Source organism: Equus asinus, chromosome 12 (assembly GCF_041296235.1).
Source record: "Equus asinus isolate D_3611 breed Donkey chromosome 12, EquAss-T2T_v2, whole genome shotgun sequence".
NCBI classification, from domain to species: Eukaryota; Metazoa; Chordata; class Mammalia; order Perissodactyla; family Equidae; genus Equus; species Equus asinus.
The window spans coordinates 35,841,290-35,863,135 of NC_091801.1; the positions used below are offsets into that span (position 1 = coordinate 35,841,290).

General features: G+C 35.6%; 1 protein-coding gene and 1 pseudogene across 22 annotated transcripts in view; one reads left to right on the top strand and one right to left on the bottom strand.

The window, feature by feature from the left end:
* SPIDR (scaffold protein involved in DNA repair) overlaps window positions 1–21,846 on the bottom strand; it is a 470,799-nt gene that overhangs the window by 135,466 nt on the left and 313,487 nt on the right. The gene's annotated exons all lie outside the window — the stretch shown is intronic.
* LOC139039841 (large ribosomal subunit protein eL36-like) lies at window positions 6,344–9,117 on the top strand (annotated as a pseudogene).

The following is a 21,846-nucleotide window of genomic DNA, read 5'->3' on the forward strand; positions in this document are numbered from 1 at the left end:
GTTCTTCCTGCACTCAGGTATCAATGGAGGTCAAATGGGGATCTGAACTTCTACCTCCACCTGGCAAAACAAGCCCCTCATTCTCCTCCACTTCTCCTCTCAGAGCAGTGTCAGACAAAGCCCCCTAAAACATATTTAAATAAGATCCAGTCTCATATCATAATACCTAAAATGTACAGGTTGCCATCTAAAATCACTTGTTATACTAAGAACCAGGAAAAATCTCAACTTGAATGAAAAAAGACAATTAATAGATGACAATGTTGAGATGACACAGATGTTAGAATGATGTGACAAAGATTCTAAAGCAGCCATTATAAACATACTTCAATAAGCAATTACAAATGCACATGAGACAAATGAAAAAACAAAGCATCTTGGAAAGAAATAGATTTATTAAAAATGGAAATTTTAAAAGTAAGAAATAATGAAAATTAAAAACTCAATAAATGGGTTAAACAGCAGAATGAGACAGAGAAAAGAATCAGTGAACTTGAAGATAAAATAGCAGAAATTAACCAGTATAAAAAACAAACAGAAAATAGACTGAAAAGAAAATTAACAGAACCTCATGATCTGTGGGAAGGAAAGATAAAAATGGACAGGTATAGGTAAATATAATAGGCTTTCCTACCCCAGTTGAGTTTTCAAAATTACATTTGGAGTTGAAGCAAAAATTATAACACTGTCTGAAATTGTTCTAAATAAATGCAGAAGAAATATTTAAGACAATCATATGATAAATGACAACAGTAAAGAGAGATAAGAAGTAAGGTTTCTACACTTCACAAAAACTGGTGAAATGTTGACCCAGCAGACAGTGATATGTATATAAAATGTAACGCCTAGAGCATCCAATAAAATAGCTGTGAAAAGAGACACACACAAAAACATTATAAATGAAAAAAACATTAAAGTCAAATTCTAAGAAATGTTCAAGCAACCCACATGAAGCCAGGAAGAAGAAAACAAAGAAATGAAAAACAGAGAGAGAACAACACAGAGAAAACAAAAAATAAAAAAGTAGACTTATGTCCCAATAAATAAATAATTACATTAAATGTATATGGTCTAAATATACCAATTAAAAGACAGTGATTAGCAGAGTGGATTAAAAAACATGATCTATCTAAATGCTGCCTACAAGAAATTCACTTCCAATATAAAGACATGGATAGAATGAAAGTAAAAGGATGGGAAAAAATACATCATGTAAACATTAGTACAAATATAGTGGGGGGAGGGGTATTAACATCAGAGGAAGTAGCCTTAAGAGAAAAGAAAATTATTAGAGACATAGAGGGACATTACATAATGATGAAAGGGTCAACCCACCAAGAAGACATAGCAACATTAAATGTGTGTGCACCAAACAACACAGATTTGACACACATGAAGCAAAAACGGATGAAACTGAAAAATTGGCAAGTGCACAATTAGAACTGGAGACTACAACACCCCTCTCTCAACATTTGATAAAATAACTAGACAGAACATCAGCAAGGATGAAGAAGAGTGCAACAACACTATCAATCAATAGGATCTAATTGATGTTTATAGAATACTCTACCCAATAACAGCCAAATACATATTCTTTTCAGGAGCCCACAAAACATATTCCAAGACAGACCATATTATGGGCCATAAAACAAACCTCAACAAATTTTAAAAAACTGAAATCATACAGAGTGTGTTCTTTGATCACAATGGAATCAAACTAAAAATCAACAGAAAGATAACAGGAAAATCCCCAAACACTTGGAAAGAAAACAATATGCTTCTAAGTCATTCAAGGGTCATAGAGGAAGGGTCCAGCAAAATTAAAAAAGCAAAAGAAAACATTGAACTGAACTGAGTGAAAATGAAAATTTAATATATCAAATCTTGTGGGAAACAGCTAACAATACTGAAAGGAAATTTTATAGCACTTAAAGCTTACATTAGAAAAGAGGAAAATTCTCAAATCAATAACCTAAGCTCCCACCTCCAAAACCTAGGGAAAAAAAGAGCAAAATAAACCCAGAACAAATAGAAAGAAATAAACAATAAAGAACAGAAGTCAATGACACTGAAAATAGAATAACAAAAGACAAAAAATACTGCAACAGAGTTGACTTTTTGACATGACAAATAAAACTGACCGATAAAGAAAAAACAAAGAAGATAGAAATTGCCAATATCAAGATTGAAAGAGAGGCTATCACTAACAGACCATGTAGATATCACAAAGCTAGTAAGGAACTACTGTGAACAACTCTACATGTAAAATTTTAACAACTTAGATGAAATGGACCAATTTCTCAAAAGCACAGGCTACCATAACTCAAACAGAATTGGATGATTTGAATAGGCATAACTAGCAAGGAAAATGAAGATGCAATTTAAAGCTCCCAAAAAGGTTACTACAGGTCCAGATAGTTTTACCCAGAAAATTCTACCAAATACGCAAAGAAGAATTAAGACCAAGTCTATATAATCTCTTCCAGAATATACAAGAGGAGGAAACACTTGCCAATTCATTTTGTAAAGGGAGTATTACCCTGATATAAAAAGTAGACAAAGACAGTACAAAAAAAAAAAGAAAACTGCCGACCAACATCTATCAGGAATATAGATGCAAAAATCCTTAACAAAATATTAGCAAACAGAATTCAGAATTACATAAAAGGAATTATACAATATGACAAAGTGGAGTTAATTCCAGGGATGCCAGGCCTGTTTGATATTTGAAAATTATCTTCACCACATTAAAGATGAAAGAAAAGTCCTATGATCTCAACAATCGATGCAGAAAAACCATTTTACCACATTCATAATAACAAACTCAGAAAACCAGAAATAGACAACTCTCTCAACTTGATAAAGAGCATCTACAAAAATCCTAGAGCTAATATTATAATTAATGGTGAAAGAATAAATATTTTTCAACCTAAGATGGGAAATAAGGCAAAGATGTCTGCTTTCACCACTTTCATTCAACATAGGACTGGAAGTTCTTGCCAGTGCAGTAAGGCCAGAAAAGGGGGAAAAAATGACATAAAGATCAGAAAGGAAAAAACAAAACTTTCCATATTTGCAGATGACATGATTGCTTTTGTAGAAAATCACAAGAAATTTACAAAATAACTTCTAGAACTAATAAGTGAGTTCAGCAAGGTCACAGCATATACAAATATCAAATCTTTCTACATACTATCAATAAACATGTGGACACCAAAACTAAAAATATAAATCACTTATACTTCCAAAAAATAAACAAAAAATCTTTAATGTAAATCTAACACAACATGTACATGATGTATGCTGAAACTACAAAATACTGATGAAATAAATCACAGAAGATCTTAACAGATGGAGAGACACTCCATATTTACAAACTGAAAGACTCAAACTCACAAAGATTTCAAGTCTTCCCAAATGGATACATATATTCAAGGCAATTCTCATCAAAATCCCAGCAAGATTTTTTTGCAGATATATATAAGCTTACTCTCAAATTTATATATCAGCAGGATGGTAAAATAGGAGGTCACTGCTCACACGCCCCTAAAGTGACAATAATTTGACAGCCATCCACAGTCAGTAGTACCTTTGTGGGAGCTTTGGGATCCACACAGAAGACCGTAAAACCCCAGTGGAGCTCAAGAATGAGGAGGGCTGTTTTGATAAGGTAGGCCTATGGCCAGGTGGCAGGCATGCTGACTATGGTCCTGGCTACAGACTGGAGAACAGTTCCGTCCTCTTTGGACTTGGTCCAGCCACCAGTACTATCTGCCAGCAGACCTGGGTGGAGCCACAATCCCTCATGCCTCAGATAACAGGCCTGCTGACCTCAGTCCCAGATGTGAACCCTAAAGCAGCCCATGACCCAGCTCTAGCCAGGTTTGCAAACTATGTATCTGATAAGGGATTAATATCCAAAATATATAAGGAATTCATACAACTCAATAGCAAAAAGCACAAACAATTCAACTGAAAAATGGGCAAAGGATCTGAATAAACATTCTTCCAAAGAAGACATACAAATGGCCAACAGGTGTATGAAAAGGTGCTCAACATCACTAATCATTAGGGAAATGCCAATCAAAACCACAATGAGGTATCACCTCACACCTGTTGGATGGCTATTATCAAAAAGATAAGAAATATCAAGTGTTGTTGAGGGTGCGGAGAAAAGGGAACCCCTGTACACTTTTGGTAGGAATGCAAACTGGTACAGTCATTATCGAAAACAGTATGGAGGCTCATACAAAAGTTTATAATAGAACTACTATATGATCCAGCAGTCGTACTTCTGGGTATATAGTAAAAAATAAAATAAAATCAAGATCTTGACAAGATATCTGCACTCCCATGTTCATTGCGGCATTATTCACAATAGCCAAGATATGGAAACAACCATTGTCTGTTGACAAATGGATAAAAGAAAATATACATACATACACACATACACCCACACACAAAATAGAATATTATTTAGCCATAAAAAGAAGGAAATCCTGCCATTCATAACAACATGGATATGGATGAACCTGGAGGACATTATGTTAAGTGAAATAAATGAGACACAGAAAGATAAATACTATATATTCTTGGTTATATGTGGAATCTAAAAAAGTTGAACTCCTAGAAACAGAAAGTAGAACTGTGGTTGCCAGGGGCTATTCGGGGTGGGGGTGAATGGGAAGATTTTAATCAAAGGGTACAAATTTTCAGTTATTAGATTAATAAGTTCTAGAGACCTAATGTACAGCATGGTGACTATAGTTAATAATATCTTATTGATTAGTTGGGCTTTACTAAGAGAGTAGGTCTTAAGTATTTTCACCACACACACAAAAAAGGTGACTATGTATGTGGTGAGGGGTGTGTTAATTAGTTTGATTGTGGCAATCACTTTATAATGTATACATATATCAAATCATGTTGTACACCTTAAACATAAACAATTTTATTTGCCAATTACACGTAAAAGCTGAAAAAAAATTTATATGGAAAGGCAATGGAACCAGAATAGCTAAAACAATTTTGAAAAAGAAGAATAGATTGGGGGGAATCACCCTACTCGATTTCAAGATTTACTGTGTAGTTACAGTAATCAATACTGAATTGCGTTGGTGGAGGAAGAGACATATAGATCAATAAACAGAATAAAGAACCCAGAAATAGACTCCACAGATATGCCAAACTGATTTTCTTTTTTTTAAAGATTGGCACCTGAGCTAACATCTGTTGCCAATCTTTTTTTGTTTTCTTCTTTTTCTTCTTCCCAAAGCCTCCCAGTACACAGTTGTATATTCTAGCTATAGGTCCTTCTGGTTGTGCTATGTGGGACATCGCCTCACCATGGCCTGATAAGCAGTGCCATATCTGTGCCTAGGATCTGAAACGGTGAAATCCTGGGCCACTGAAGTGGAGCGCTCGAACTTAAACACTCAGCCACAGGCTGGGCCCCCAAATGATTTTTGACAAAAGTCCCAAAGCAATTCAATAAAGGAAGTAGCCTTTGGATAGCCATAGGCAGAAAAATATGAGCTTCAAATGAAGTATCACACTTTATATAAAATTTAACTCAGAATGGATCATGAACATAAATGTAAACTATAAAGCTGTAAAACTTTTAGGAAAAAAAATAGGAAAAAATCTTCACTATCTAGGGCTAGGCAAAGAATACTTAGACTTGAGATAAAAGAATTTTACCCAGGGTCTGGCCCCGTGGCTGAGTGGTTAGTTCTCATGCTTCGCTTCAGCAGCCCGGGGTTTCATCAGTTCGAGTCCTGGGAGCGGACATGGCACCACTCATCAGGCCACGCTGAGGCAGCGTCCCACATGCCACAACTAAAAATACACAACTATGTACTGGGGGGCTTTGGGGAGAAAAAGGAAAAAAAAAAATCTTAAGAAAAAAAGAATTTTACCCATAAAAGACAAAAATTTGATAAATTGGACTTCATCAAAACTAAAAACTTTTCCTCTGAGAAAGACCCTGTTAAGAGGATGAAAAGATAAGCTACAGAGGGAAGATACTTGCAAACCACATATCCAAGAAAGGAACAGGATTAGAATATATAAAAAACTCCAAAAACTGAACAGTAAAAAAATGAACAATCCAACTAAGAACATGGACAACAATCATGAGCAGACAATTCACTGAAGAGATATACAAGTGGAAAATCAGCACATGAAAAGATGTTCAACATCATTAGCCATTGAGAAAATATACATTAAAACCACAATGAGGTACCTCTATACTATCAAAACGACTAAAACAAAGCATAGTGATACCACCAAATGCTGGTGACAACGTAGAGAAACTGGATTGCTCATACACTGTTGGTGCGAATGCAAAATTTTATAGCCACTCTGGAAGAGTTTGGCAATTTAAAAAAAAAACCTTAAACATGCAACTACCATACAACTCGCTGTACTCCTGGGCATTTAATCCAGAGCGATATAAACTTATGTTTATACAAAAACATATAAAGATTGTTCACAGAAGTTTTATTAATAGCCCCAAACTGGAAACAACCTAAATGTCATCAGTGACTGAATAAACGCTTAAATCTATACCATAAAATACTATCCAGCAATAAAAGGGAATGAACTATTTTTTTTTTTCTTCATCTCCCCAAAGCCCCCTAGTATACAGTTGTATATTCTAGTTGTAGGTCCTTCTGGTTGTGCCACCTCAGCATGGCTTGATGAATGGTGGATGTCCGCACCCAGGATCTGAACTGGTGAAACCCTGGGCTGCCGAAGTGGAGCCCAGGAACTTAACCGCTCGGTCATCGGGCCGGCCACAAGGAATGAATTATTGATACACAGAATAATGTGGATGAATCTCCAGGGAATTATGCCAAGTGAAAAAAACAATCCCTAAAGAAATGGAGAATTTATTAGTGGTTGCCATAGTTTAAGGATGGGAGAGAAGAGGGGAAGACAGGGAAGTTGATACAATTATAAAAGGGCAACCTGAGTAATCCTTGTAGTGATGGAATGGTTTTGTATCTTGACTGTGTCAACGTTGACATCTTGTTTGTCACAGTGTACAATAATTTTGCAAGATGTTGATACTGGGAGAAAATGGGTAAAATGGGTACAAATGATCTCTCTATATTATTTCTTAAAACTACACAGAAATTTTGAATTATCTTAAAATAAAAAGTTTAAAAAATATAATGGAAGTTTCTAATATTAATCATTCTAAAATAACATCTCCAAAATTTACCCCATTGGTTGATTTAAGCTCATGAGGTTTCCAGTCACTAAAAATTTCCTTTATTAAGGAAAAACATCTATATTAACAGTAATGATCATTATCTAATTTCTGTCCAAGTATCAGTACTAGCTATACAAACAGAAATTTGAGCTTTACCTGAAATTTTCTGGTAAGCAAATTTCCCTGCCCAAAGATAAAATACTTAATATGACTTCATTTAATGTGTTCTGGACTCAACTGACCCCTCTAACATAACAAAGCATGTAATTATATGTAAAGTCTGTAATCCTATATGCTTCTTATTCTTTTGAACAAGGCCCATGTTTTCTACTATACTGCAGTTTATTCTAATTTAGATAAATTCTTTAGTGTCTAGTATATTTCCATACAATGTATTCAAATACAAATTTGCAATAGCAATCTTTTAAGCCTATGGACTGTAGTATGAATAGTAACCCAGAAATAAAAAAAAAAACCCATGAGAGATCCACAGAGAGAGGCAGAGACACAGAGAGACAAGGTAGGCAAGAAGAGGCTACAAGAAAATAGAGGGCAGGGGTGGGCACAGTGTCTAGCACTGTCTGGGTACAACTGCAAATATGCTAACACAGCCAGATAGATAAAAGATGTCATAAACCTCCAGCTTTTCAAGTTAATTTAAAAAATATGATAAAGTAATATTATTTTAACAACTAAGCAGAAGAAAGCACTAGGTAAAGTATTTGTGTATTTAGAACCTTTCAGTTTATAGACAAACATACCAATATTACAACTATTAGAATCAATTCAAAGTCTTGTTTAAGGCCATTAAGGTTAAACTGAATTAAAAACAGCAAACAACTCCAACTAAGTGAAGCTTAATTGAGCCTTTCTTCTCTGCTATCAAAAATTACTAGCCCTTCCGCCGTGGCCGCCATTGGAGAGCAGCAGCCATGGCTCTGTGCTACCCCATGGCCATGGGCCTCAACAAGGGCCACAAGGTGACCAAGCACGTGAGCAAGGTGAGGCACAGCCGCCACCGCGGACGCCTCACCCAGTACCCCAAGTTCCTGCGCGACATGATGCGGGAGGTGTGCGGCTTCACCCCGAACAGGTGGCGCACCATGGAGCTGCTCAAGGTCTCCAAGGACAAGTAGGTGCTCAAGTTCATCAAGAAGAGGGTGGGGACGCACATCAGCGCCAAAAGCAAGAGGGAGGAGCTGAGCAAAGTGCTGGCGGCCATGAGGAACAAGAAGGCCAAGAAGGACTGAGCCCTCCTCCCGCCCCGGGCACAATAAAGCCTTCGCGGAAAAAAAAAATTACTACTAATTTCAAAGCTATTGTAAATTCAAACTTATTTCAATGAGTTCAACCTTGTATTTATTGTATTTAGCTCAAGTCCCAAAAAGAGATCTTCTTTACTTAACATAAACCCTCTTTCAAAGAGGGTGGTTAATTCACCGATTTCGATAGCTCTGAATTTTCTTTGCCTTCCAGGCAGGACCACATGGCTAACTATGAGCAATTTATCTGCAAAGGGGCACAGTTTACACCCCATATGCAAACCCAACATGAGCCAATTTTTCTGATCTCTTTGACAAAGTGAACAAACCCATGCTAGATGCAAGATTATTCCATCAAAATGAATAAAAACCATTATACACTTAGCTTGCCCTAGGTGCAAATGTATTAGGTAAATGTACCCACGATCTCAAGCATTACGTTCTTGGTGTTTTTGCTCACTTTCCTCCATTTCTCTCTTATTTATAGGCATACTCGACAGGGCTTTTAAAGTATTTCAAATTCCTCGGTAATCTTTACTATAATGTTACTATTTTTATTAGCTAATAAAATTTAACACTCCATATTTTAATATTTACTTATTATAAATGTAGGTCCCTTTAATACTCTCTTATTTTCTAATTTTCTTCAATATTTAATATTCAGTTTTATATGAAAATATTCAAAACATATTCTTAATAAAAATTAACTTGGAGATTCTGCAATTCCTAATAATCTGACAAAGAAGATTGACTTGGCAGGAACCCTTTTTAGCAATAAATATATAACTCTTTTAGTTTCAAATGGGGAAAAAAGGAAGTTAGCCGACAAGCAAATAACAAAAATAAACATTCTAGGCTTCATCGAAAGATAGAAAAGTGATGCAGTAGGAATGAGCAATGTTGTCTTTAATTAAATGTGTATCATTTTGCAGTATCACAGGCATTTCTGTTTACTCACCCAGCCCCATGCCTTGCCAGAAAAGTTAGGGTTGACTCAAATTGAGAATCTTTCATATTCCTGGAGATTACAGAGATGATATACAGTTTCATCTCAAACTGGCTGATTTTAAAAAGTCACTGATTTACCTGGTAACTATTAATCTGGACCTCTTATAATTAAACAAATCATTACAAATTTAGCAAAAACATGTTTTAACTCTTCTGAAATGTGGCTGAGTAATTTTATATTTTCAAAAATAGCACTTATATATGTATGTCAGTGTTGTTAACTTTGCTGAAAAGAAAGGAAATTCAAGGTAGAAATAATGGTCTTTTGGCCTAGCTGTGGGACTCTGACACAGAGGAGAACCTAGGCCATGCCACTAAAGCATGTGGACTGCTCATCCACCCCCGCGTCTTCTGCAGGAAACAAGGGGGTCACTTTCAGAGATCATTTATACTAATGATGACACAATTGTTTATTTAATTATACATAAAACAAAAATATATGGACATACATATTTAGTAAGATTCTTCCTGATTCATGTTAATCAAACTGAATTAAGTCTAGAATATAAATGATTTGTAAGGAAATTTAGCTCATTACTTTAAATCACACATAAAGTAACAAATTATAGTATTTAGGAAAGAAAAAGTTTGGCAAATCTTCTCAGACACGACTGATTTTTTTAAATTGATGTGTAATTGACATATAACATTATATTAGTTTCAGGTGTACAACATAATTCAATATTTGTGTACATTGTGAAATGATCACCACAATAAGTCTAGTCAACATTTGTCACCATACATAGTTAAAAATTTTTTTCTTGTGATGAGAACTTTTAAGATCTACTCTCTTAGCAATTTTCAAATGTAATACAGTATTATTAACTATAGTCACCACGCTTAAGTTTATTAACTATAGTCCAAGCACCATTAACTAAATAGTCACATTACATCCCCATGACTTATTTATTTTATAACTGGAAGTTTGTATCTTTTGACCCCTTCACCCATGTTGCCCACCACTCACCACCTGCCTCTGGCAACCACCAATCTGTTTTCTGTATCTATGAGCAAACACAACCAATTTTTGATTAGCACATTTCTTGTTTCTGTATAAACAGTACTAGGATTTAAAAATAATTGATTCTCTAATTTAAGGGAAACACACTTGAAATTTTGTTAAAATTTCTCACACACTCACAAGTCTCCTTTATCTTCCAAACATTAACTACACAGGTAAGCATTAATCTAAGTAGATTTAAAAGATCATAATTTCTGAATTAGGGAATCTGAATGAGGTTTAAAAGTACAATTAAGCATAATATAAGAAGTCTGAAATTTAATCACAGATATAACTTTACTCATGTGATCTGGGAAATTAATTCAATTAATAACATACCTACATAAAATAGGTTTGCAAGGCTAGTGAAGATGAGAAAGACCTATATCTAGTTTCATTTGGTTCATTTTACTTTCTTTTTACTAAACATTGGGCCAGGGGACTGGGAATCCAGTCAGAGACAAGAAGGCTGAGTGGATAGTTTTACCGCAAAGGAAAAGAGTGTTACTGAGATACAATACACTAAGGGAGGACCCTCTGGGAGTAACCCCACTGGGGTTAGGGAAGGCTTCCCAGGAAGGGTAGCTAGATGAGGGATTCAGGGTGTGTGAAGGCACAAGGAAGGGAATGCATGAAACATTCAACAGGCTGCCCGGTGGCAACAGCCACAATTTAGATGCAGTGTGATGGGCAACTATGTCACACCACCACATCACTGAGTCTCTGTAGAAAAAATTCACATGTTCAGTTTCCTTTATTAGCAGGCAGAGGAAGTTATAACTTTTAAACATCCACATCTATGGTACCAGCGTTACTTCTCTAGGAAGTATGACCACTCAATTTCTTTTTATACTGCAGTCCAATGTTAATTGGTGTGGACTTTATAACCATTTCTCTATTTATCTTATTCCCACAAATGTTATGCAACAACCAAAGAGCAAGTTTAAACAGCAAGTATGGATTGAGATTAATATTATAGCATGTTTAACTAGTTTTTCTGAAGATCAAACCAAAAATAGAAACAAGGGTAAGATGTTAAACCTCACTTGATAAATCACGTATACCAGTGAACATTATTATGACGCTGGACTCACACTGATTCTTCTGTTTAAGGAACCTGAAGAGTACGTGTTGACTTTCTAGTAAACTCCTAAAGCATCCTTAAGAAGTTGGCAGCCATGGTGGAAAGATGGCTAAAATATGGGAGAGCTACATACACCAATGGAATACACAAAAAACTAGAATGTAACAGTCTTCAGTGGAGTTCAAGTATCAGGGTTTCTTGTGGAAATCTTTTTTTAAAAAAGTAGAGAACACTGTATGTTCAATGGAAACAATAGCCTTTTTTTTTTTTAATGTGACTGAGACCACAGAAAGAAAACCAGGTGAAGAATCTTTTCATTTTGTATCATTGTCAAAGGATGACAGTTCTATGGCTATCAATACTGTCAACAGGTGAAATACCTTGTTAGCAACTTGTTTTCAGGAAGTCTGAGGTTTGTGAGAGACGTTGATTTTTACTTTCCTACTAGTTATGCTTTTTCAAATTTTTTCTGTGTCTAGCAACTAATTAAGAATATATTTTGCACTGAATACATTGATAGGGACAATCGTGAAGAACATGTACATTACCACTACTCCCTTATAAAACTAACAGTATTTATTCCAAATCATAAAATAAGATCAATTTTCTTGTTTACTGTCTAGGAAGAATGCTTGCAAATCTGTGGTGGGTGGCAAAGAGGATTAATGGGTTAATGGGATTAATGCAGAGACCTAAAGAAAACAAAGACAAATAGGAAGAACTTTTTTTTTCTTCCTTCTTTTGGCTCCTTGCTTTCCTTCTCTCTTGTAATGGCTAGCTAGCTAAAGAAGCTTAGACTAAGAACTGTAGTTGTCACAAGAACATAATCTAGATTTAACTTTTCTTTTCACTGAAGGCATGCTTGGGGTGAATCAACCAATTTAGTCTACAATTTAGTTTCAATCTAAGCCCCACCGGTCCCAGGACCAAAGCTGGCTAGTGTACGCATCCTTCTTCCCACCAAGCAAGGCCAGGCCATTGTGCGGGACTAGTTGAGAGAGCATACAGTCCACGTATGGACATACAGCAGGAAACAACTAAGTGCAGTAAAACATTATCGTGCTGCAATAGAAGGAACATGGGTTTCTGTGGGGAGACAGAGGATGGACTTCTCCATATTAATGAAGGCCCTTCTAAAATGTTGTCTCTGTGAGAGGTCTTATTTGGCTGGTTCAACAATAACAAAAGCAAAAAATGTTTTTTGAATGAATGTCCCCTCTTCTAGCTTCCTTCAGAAAGTTGCTCTGTTCTCTGTGCTCTGATAGTGTTCTGACATGTTTGCGTCTGTCTCTACAACTAAATCCTCAACTAGTAGAATACATCAGCTGTTCCTCTTTTATCTTTTTGAGTGCCAAAAAGCACCTGACATGTGCAAAGACAAAATAAATGCTTGCTAAATTAATGAAAAAGTATTTTATTCCTATTTAGCAGATATATATATATATATATATATATATATATAAAGAAATAAGGGTGCCTTTTAAACAGATAAATCATACCTTATACAACTGAGTCCCATGTGCTTTAAAGTAGGAATCTGGGAATGGTATAAATTTAAAACAAGGGCTTGAAAGAATAAAAGCTCTGAGTGGGAAGTGTCCAGGTGCACGAGATTCTAATGTACAGCACATGATGATTTGAGAGGCAGGACAGAAGATAATGGATTTTGGAGTTAAGTCGTCATGATTTAAATCCTAGCTTTGCCACTTACTAGCTGTGTGAATGTGGACAAATTTAATTTATGATTCAGTTTTTCTAAAATGGGAGCATTAATAGTAGCTATAAGTTCTACACAGATTTCTTGTGAGAATGAAATGAATGAACTGATGTAGTGTTCTTAACATAGCTTCACAGATGCAGGTGCTCAGTGGGCCAGGATGGTCAGTACTGCTGCTGCTGTTGTTATTCTAAGTGTTATATCTTTCATCATTTCAAATTACTTACTGTTTATTGTTTAGCAAAAACTCGGGTTATTTAGTCTTATTTCCCCAAGGCCAATTTTCTTTTTTCTCCTAAAGATTAATAAGACTTAGCAGCAAACATTACTTTCCATTACCCACTCATATGCTTATTTACATAAAGCCTTCTTTGCTATTGATACTTATTGGTTAGATTCTACTGGGTTTTACTGCACAGGCCTGCACTCTTATTTAGTCCTCTTCACAACAACTCCACAGGATAAATATGACTATCCCAGTCTTCAGAGGAAGTTAAATAACAACCATTTCCACACCACTGGTCCACCGACAGGGCTGAAATACAAACTAACTGGCTTTAAAGCCAGTCTGTTCTTTTTCCAAGATACCAGGCTACCTCCTTGGAGGGAGGAGGGGACTCACCATTGGATATTGGCAAGAGAGGTCCTGCCATTATTCCCAGAGAAACCAATGCATGAGAAGGGGAAGTGACGCAAACTGACAAGAGGTGGTTGGCTGGCCTACAGGACTAGATGAGGGTAACAAGAAAGCATGAAATTTGTGTGGGGCTATAGGAGATTATGCTTCTTCATCTGTCCATAGCTATCAAGTGTTAGGCAGTTTGACAAGCTGCAATGGAGGGACTTTAATTACACAAAGGTCCCTGGTGATAATAGAACATTTAGAGCCACCTTCTATACCTGTGCTTAAAAGGTAGCCACTAGCCCTTGTGGCTAATCAAATTTAAATAAAATAAAATAAATTCAAAAATGCAATTTCTGAGTTACATGAACCACATTTCCTGTATTGTGGTGGCTAGTGACTACCATACTGAACAGTACAGATATGGAACATTTCCATCATGCAGAAAGTTCCATGGGGCTATCTGAGAATTTCAATCTTCAAGACAGACAATAAACCACATTCTAGTTACTTAGTAAATGGTTTTTGATTGATGAGTTGATTGACTCATTGGATTTGAAAGGGGCTATTATGCTCCAGTGACTTCTAGGGCTAACTCTGGAAGCTTTAACACCATCCCTGTTCCCTATTTTGGACACTTGCATCAGTACACCAGAGTGAAATCCAAGTTAGTGACAAGACTATGTTAATGGTGTTTGTTAAGAATTTTTAAAAATAGCAAAATATCCTGCCCACTTTCTCAGTCATTTAAACAGTGAATGGGCACTCCTTCTCATTAAAAATCAGATTTACTCTAAGAAAAATGTAAAAACACAAGTCTTGGGAAATATCTCAACTGAAGAATTAAGGCAATTTCAGAAATAATAAGTTTAAAGCTTATATTTCCTTTATTTTCAATTTCACATTTGACAAGATTTGTCTCCTGTGTTCAGAAGCATATCTTCTACCTTCCTACCCAGACCAGACCCACATATATCTAAGAGACTGATAAAAACACTTAAGTAGAACACTGACATTTATAATTATGTTATTTTTAAATTCCCAGCGTACGTTTTGTCTAAGTCCCTTTTTAACCAAATAAATACGACATTTAGAAACAGTTTATTTCTGTTTGAAAGTGAATAGTATAGTAAATACATTAAAGATGAATTCATAGAAGGGTATAAGATATAAGAATAAACTTCCTCTATAAACCAGAAGTCTAATTCTCTAAACAAACATAAGTCTCTGATCTGATCATTTCTTTTTTGAGGCACAGGGTCACTGGAAATGGCAGTTTAAAGAAAGAACCAAAATTTCTGGCAGTGATTATAAGTTCTATTTTCAAGGTATAAATCCAATACTTTTATTCAGTAACAAAAGTTCTGCCAGAACTTAACAGAAAATACAAAGAAAGAGAACAAAGCAGGAGGAAAAGCATGTCTGAAGTCAGACTGACTTGGGTTTAAATTCTAGCTCTGCCACTTACTGCGTATTTTATCTTGATCAAATTACTTCTATTTTCCGAACTTTAACTTTTTCATATGTAAAATGCGGATCGTATCTACCTAATGGTGTTACTGTGAGATTAGGTACATATACACTTATATTCAAGCCACATATGGAGACATGTACATACAATACTTGGCACATAAACTAGCTATTTACTTAAAATAGTAGCTAATATTACTAGACACTGGCTATTTCTAAAATCTCTAGAGGTTAACTTAATTTTTCCAATGCAAGATAGGATATCTTAGAAAAATTTAGTTTTCTCTGGGTTCATGGTAGTAGATCCATTTCTATACACAAGTGGGTAATTAAAGGCCTTAAAAATGTTCATATGCTTTTTTTTTCCTCCTCTTTTTGCTGAGGAAGATTGGCCCTGAGCTAACATCTATGCCCGTCTTCCTCTATTTCATATGTGGGACGCCTGCCACAGCATGGCTTGCTAAGCTGTGTGTAGGCCTGCGCTTGGGATCTGAACTGGCGAACCCTGGGACGCCAAAGCAGAGTGCGTGAACTTAACCACTGTGCCACTGGGCAGCCCTCATGTTCATACACTTTTACTCCACAAAGTCAATGTTAAGAATGTATACTAATGAAATAATCAGAGATGTAGAGAAAAACATTTATGTACAAAAACATTAATCACATTCTAGGGGCTGGCCTGGTGGCATAGTGGTTAAGTTCACGCTCTCCACTTTGGCGGTCTGGGGTTTGCAGGCTAGGATCCCGGGTGTGGACTTAGCACTGCTAGTCAAGCCATGCTGTGGTAGCATCCCACATAAAATAGAGAAAGATTGGCACAGATGTTAGCTCAGGGCCAGTCTTCTTCACACACACAAAATATATATACATAAATCACCCTCACTTATAATAGTGAAATATAGCAAAGAATCTAAATCTCTAACAAAAAGTAGAAAAACAAATCCTGAAATACCTATATAAATGATAGCATTATAAATTCTAATCCTAAAATATATTTAATGACATTTTGGATGGAGCTCTTATTATGTTGTTGAATTAGAAAAACAGACTCAGGACTACGCAAAGCCCAAGATAGTAGGATTGCAACATATTACTAATATAATATTCTTACAAAGAGAAAGTGCTTGGATGATCTGCACCAAAAAATTAAGCAATTTATCCCTAGACGAAAAGATGATATACAGGTAACTTTTTATTTTCTTCTTTGTATTATTTTGTCTTTTCTTCCACAATAAAAATATATTCTTTAATACATACAAATAAACACTTAAGTCAATCTTTTAATAATAAATTGCCTCATTACTTGGACTAAGTAACAATCACTTCCTATGAGTAACTGTTACATATGCCCAAACTGACCCAACTAGCTAAGATTCAACATTTTCCTGATACCTTCTCCTCCTTAACATCACAATTTTATCTATTCTTTCTCTCTCTCTAATTTTAAGTTTGTGCTATGACAGTACCACCTCTACAGAATTTGGTTTGTGAGTCTAGCACTCAAAAGGCTGATTTATCATCTCTTCATTAAAGCATGTTCCACTAGGTCAATGTAGCACAATGTTATGTGGTTGGGCTCCGTGGAGGTAGGGTTTCTGAGTAAAGAATTATAACTGTTCTATTCAATTATGTTTTTTGAAAATCAGAAGTAGAAATCTTTATAACAAGATCCAAATATCTGCATTAACAACTGAAGTGCACAGTGTAGTACTGACAGAGAAGTGGATACCTTAGTGTCAGTTATGACTGGTCTCTCTCTCTCTTTAAAGATCATTCCAACCCTGAGTTATAAGGCATCTCCTGAATATAAACCTACATGTATTTGCATTCTTGGCAGCACTACTTTCCCCAGCCAATCTTACATCTTTATCTTACAGTCTTTATCTCCTAGTGTGACTCTAGAACAGAAGTTTTCAACTTTAGCATGAATCAGAATCATAGGCTTGTTAAAACACAGATTGTTGCGCACCACTCCCAGAGTTTCTGCTTCTAGGTCTGAGGTGGGGCCCTTAATTTGCGTGTTTAACAAGTTGCAATGTAATGCTGATGCTTCTGGCCCCATGACCATACTTTGAGATTACTACTCCAGAAAAGCAGACATGACCATTTAACCTTTCTAGCTTTACTCAAGTGCCTAGAATCCCAAGTTTACCCTTTTCAGCTAATAAAACACCTGCTTTTCAGCTGACAAAACAACCTCCTCAGTACTTAGCATAAATGATAGGAAGCTGTTCTATGGACCCTTCTGGCTTTGCCAGTACTTGTAAGAAACTAGCACTTCTTCCTTGTGTTCCATCATATCTGGTCCATCTCCGCAATCATTACAGCTATAGAATTTTAATGCTTTAACTTGTTGACATGACTGGCTTGGCTTACTCACCTCCCAATTAACAATAAAGCTTTCACTCCATGCAGCAGAAGAAAGAGACAAAAATTACACCTTACATCTCTGGGCCCACAGATCAATTGCTGCAGACAAAATTACAATTTGATGAACATTTTTCTTCACATGACTGTGTTAACAAAGTCTCCTTCACATCTCATCCATAATGCCAACAAGTGAAATACACTTTTTTAGAAACATCCAATACACCATTCCACATTTTCTTCTAGGTGCAAACTCTCTATTCAGAGTGGCAAGGTAGTAGAGTGGGTAGAGCACAAAATATGAAGTCCAGAGATTTGGGTTCAAGTTCTAGGTTTGTAACTTATAAGCCATATGCTCCTGATTATATCACCTAAACTAACAGAATCTATTTTGTCTTGAATATGGGCATAACAACAATTACGTCAGTGCATTTTAAGGCAATAATGAATATGACAGTATTTGAGAAATTAAACTGCTTTATATAAATGGTGTTTATTATTCTTCAGAAACCTTGGATTTAAAATACTAGTCTACTCTAGAACATTTTCAAAATAGTATTTTTCTAATAACAAACCATTTAAACTATTATTTAAATGCAACTTAATATTATTTAAACAAAAAAATTGACCCTTTTTAAACTATCGAAATTGAGAAATCTTTTGTGTATTGTTTTCAATCAGAAATATATAAAATTCCAAATACACACATAACAAAGCCTACTTCAATTCTAGGACATCAATAACCACAAACCTCAACTGTGGGGACTAGCCTCAAAGAAAACGGAAACTTAGAAACAAAAAGATGAAGTGACAATACTCAAGAAAAGCAAGCAGTCAGAGTAAATGACTCAGCTTTTACTTCATTTTTCCTAGAGCTCTAGGAAGAATAAAAGGGCTCAGGATAGGCTGAAGAATCTTATCAGTTAAATAGCTAGGCAGTTCTGTTTGTCTTGTTGTCTAGTTGTTCTAATTGAGATGAAAAGTTGATTCAAAACCCCACTTCAAGAAACATCATAGTAATTTAGTATTCATATGAATAATTTAATAATCTGCAAATAGATTCAGATCACTAAAAATCAACAAAGGCAGAAAGATAATAGCATAATGTAAAGGTATAAAAAGGAATTATAGTAATGGTCACCACATAACAAAGGTCAATCTCAACAGAAGGGATTGTCCCAATGTTCACATGTAAAAAATGTTTTAATGGTTCGATCTTTTGATTTCACAAGAAGGAATAAAATTGAGATGGCATAAAATATGAAGAACAGACTATAGTATTTGAATAGTGTACTTAGAATAGAAAAGGGGAAGAACAAGTCAGATAGATTGTAAAACGTTTTTCTAGAATCTAGAAAATGTCCCAAATTGAAATTTCAGTTGAAAATTTATGAAGTTCAGAACAAAAGGATTCACACTGAATGGCAATAAAAGGAATTTGGGAAGACAATGATCACAAAACAGCTGAAGCTGACACTACCAAAATAAAAGAATCTGTAAAATAAGATTAAGAAATATTGTCCTCAAAAAGCACAGACCCTGGGTTTAACTATTACCACAAACTGGCAAAAACTTAGCTCAGTCTAGCTTCAAACAGAACAAATCTCAGTTAAACTAGATAAATGTGCAAGAATGGTTAAAGGACACTGATTTAACTTATAAAAGGCACAAGAATGTTCTGGGATCAAAACTGTATTTTACAGAGGAAGCATAACTTCTCTTGAACGGCACAGCTTATTTTCACAAAGAAATGAGGGCAAAAAAACACGGCAAAAACCTCAGACTGTCACATAGGAACCAGAACACAGCACAGCCAGAGCAGGGTTATCCTATGTGAAGACAAAGATAATACTCCAAGGGGAGTTTCAACAACCCATGGGAGACACTACACTAACTAGAGTCAGAAACATGTATACAATTTTTGACCCTAAGAAAGTCAGACTGTGCTCCGGAAAAGGAAGACTTTCTCTGAGACTCTGAAACTATTTGAAGGTTACAGTCATGGTGAGGATTAATCTGGGGAAGGGATGAAACCTCAGGGCTTTGCTTCTCCTCTCACTTGTTCCTGTTAACCTTCCTCCAGACTTGATCCCTCTGATAATGTGTCCTCCTGAGAGCTGCCTGGCTCTGGTCTCAGACGTCATGTGGCCTCCTACAAATGCAAAGTAGGGGAGTGTTTGGCAGGGCCTGAAGGCTGCTGGGCAGCCACCATCCTCATGACAGACCCCTCAACATTCTCTGACACTCCCAGCTTATCACAGAGGATTCCCGAGGGTGCCCTACCTGAAGGTGAAGTGTGACCACAGAGGAGTCAGTACGTCATTATACTTTCAATTCTTCATCCCTGAAGTTTAGTAATATCAACTTGAAACAAAAACTTTTAGCTACAAACATCGGTCTGTTGCACCCACCCAACTTCCAACTCTCCCTAGGTGTGAGCTTGCCTAGTGCTGTGCTGAGCCCTCTAGAGGCCAATCAGGACAAGCAGCAAGTGGACTTTGTTCTCAAAAGCTCATTGTGTAGCAACTTCACTTTATAATTTAGACATTTATTTTAAATAGAACCTCAAGTCATTTTATACTTTAGGCTAATGTGTTACCTATTAACTGAATAATTAATATAAATGACTTTCTACTTAACAAATACAGAATGCTTTTGTTTGTTAATATAAAGACAAGCACATAAAGAATATGTTTACATCAACAATGGAGTCATTTTCTTCTGTCCACACGCTATCATTTAATGCTCTTTTCTTTCTGGACTCTATTTAGTGGGCTTTCTCAGAGCTGGCAACAACAAAGTTCTGGCTCCATCAGAGACACTGAATCAATGTGTGTGAAAGTGTGAGAGGGAAACAGACCTGTCCGAATGGAAGCCTTTTTAATATTTCATTCTTGTCTTTAAAACATTTCTCATTTGCAAAGCAGATCTCCAAAGGAAACAATTTACGAATCAATTGTACAAGTGTTTACATCTTCGTTTACAAGTATTACTGATAGTATCTATCAACTGAATTCTTGGTCTCCTAACATTTATGGTTAAAGATATACGTATATTAAGGTTGTAAACTGTCATTCTGATGACCTATCAATACATCAATACAGTGCTAAGATTATCTAAGTTATCTTTGTCAAAATACACCCAATAGGTTATTGATATTAGATTCTAAATAGTCTGTAGCATCCTCTCAGGAAAACAAAATGATATCCAAGTATTTTATATTATTTCAAATTTCATACTATTTCAATTAAATTCCTCTCTATTACATTTACTGAGTACTTGTAATATACAAGAAATTACTTAATACACCAACGGACACAAATAAGAATAGGATTAACTGGATAAAAAGTTTAGTCTGTTAGGAGAGGGAAAGTATAATAACATGTATTGTTACTATGTTCATACAATAATGTTTAATAATTATGTTTATTATTATGATGTTTGTATTTTATACATCAATTAAGTGAGCATTTTATAAATTACTTTTCCTTAAGTTATGTCGTCTCATTCTTGCAACCACCCTGGGAATTAAGTAGGATATACAGATTTATCTCCATTTTAGAGGTGAAGACTATGTTACCTGCATAGCAAATGAGTGAAAAGGCCAGGATGGGAACCAAGGCCTCGGACTCCTAAACAACTCATTAACTCTCTTATACTTCATAGAAGACCCTCTGAGGCACAGAGAAGTGTAGTAATTGCCTAAGAGTACAGAGCTAATATGTGGCAGACCAAGATTTGAATAGAGGTAGTCTGACATGAAAACTCATTCCTTAATCATTATTCTTATTGGCACTTGTATGTCTTCTTTGGAGAAATGTATATTCAGATTCTCTGCCTATTTTAAAAATTGGGCTGTCTTTGGATTATTGAGTTGTAAGAGTTCTTCATATGTTCTATATACAAGTACTCATTGGATATATGGTCTGCAAATATTTCCTTCTGTTCTGTGGGTTTACTTTCTTATTTTCCCCAGCTTTACTGAGGTATAATTGACAAGTAAAAATTGCATATATTTAAGGTATTCAAGGTAATGTTTTGATATACGTATACACTGTGAAATGGTCACCACAACCAAGCTAATTAACAGACTCACC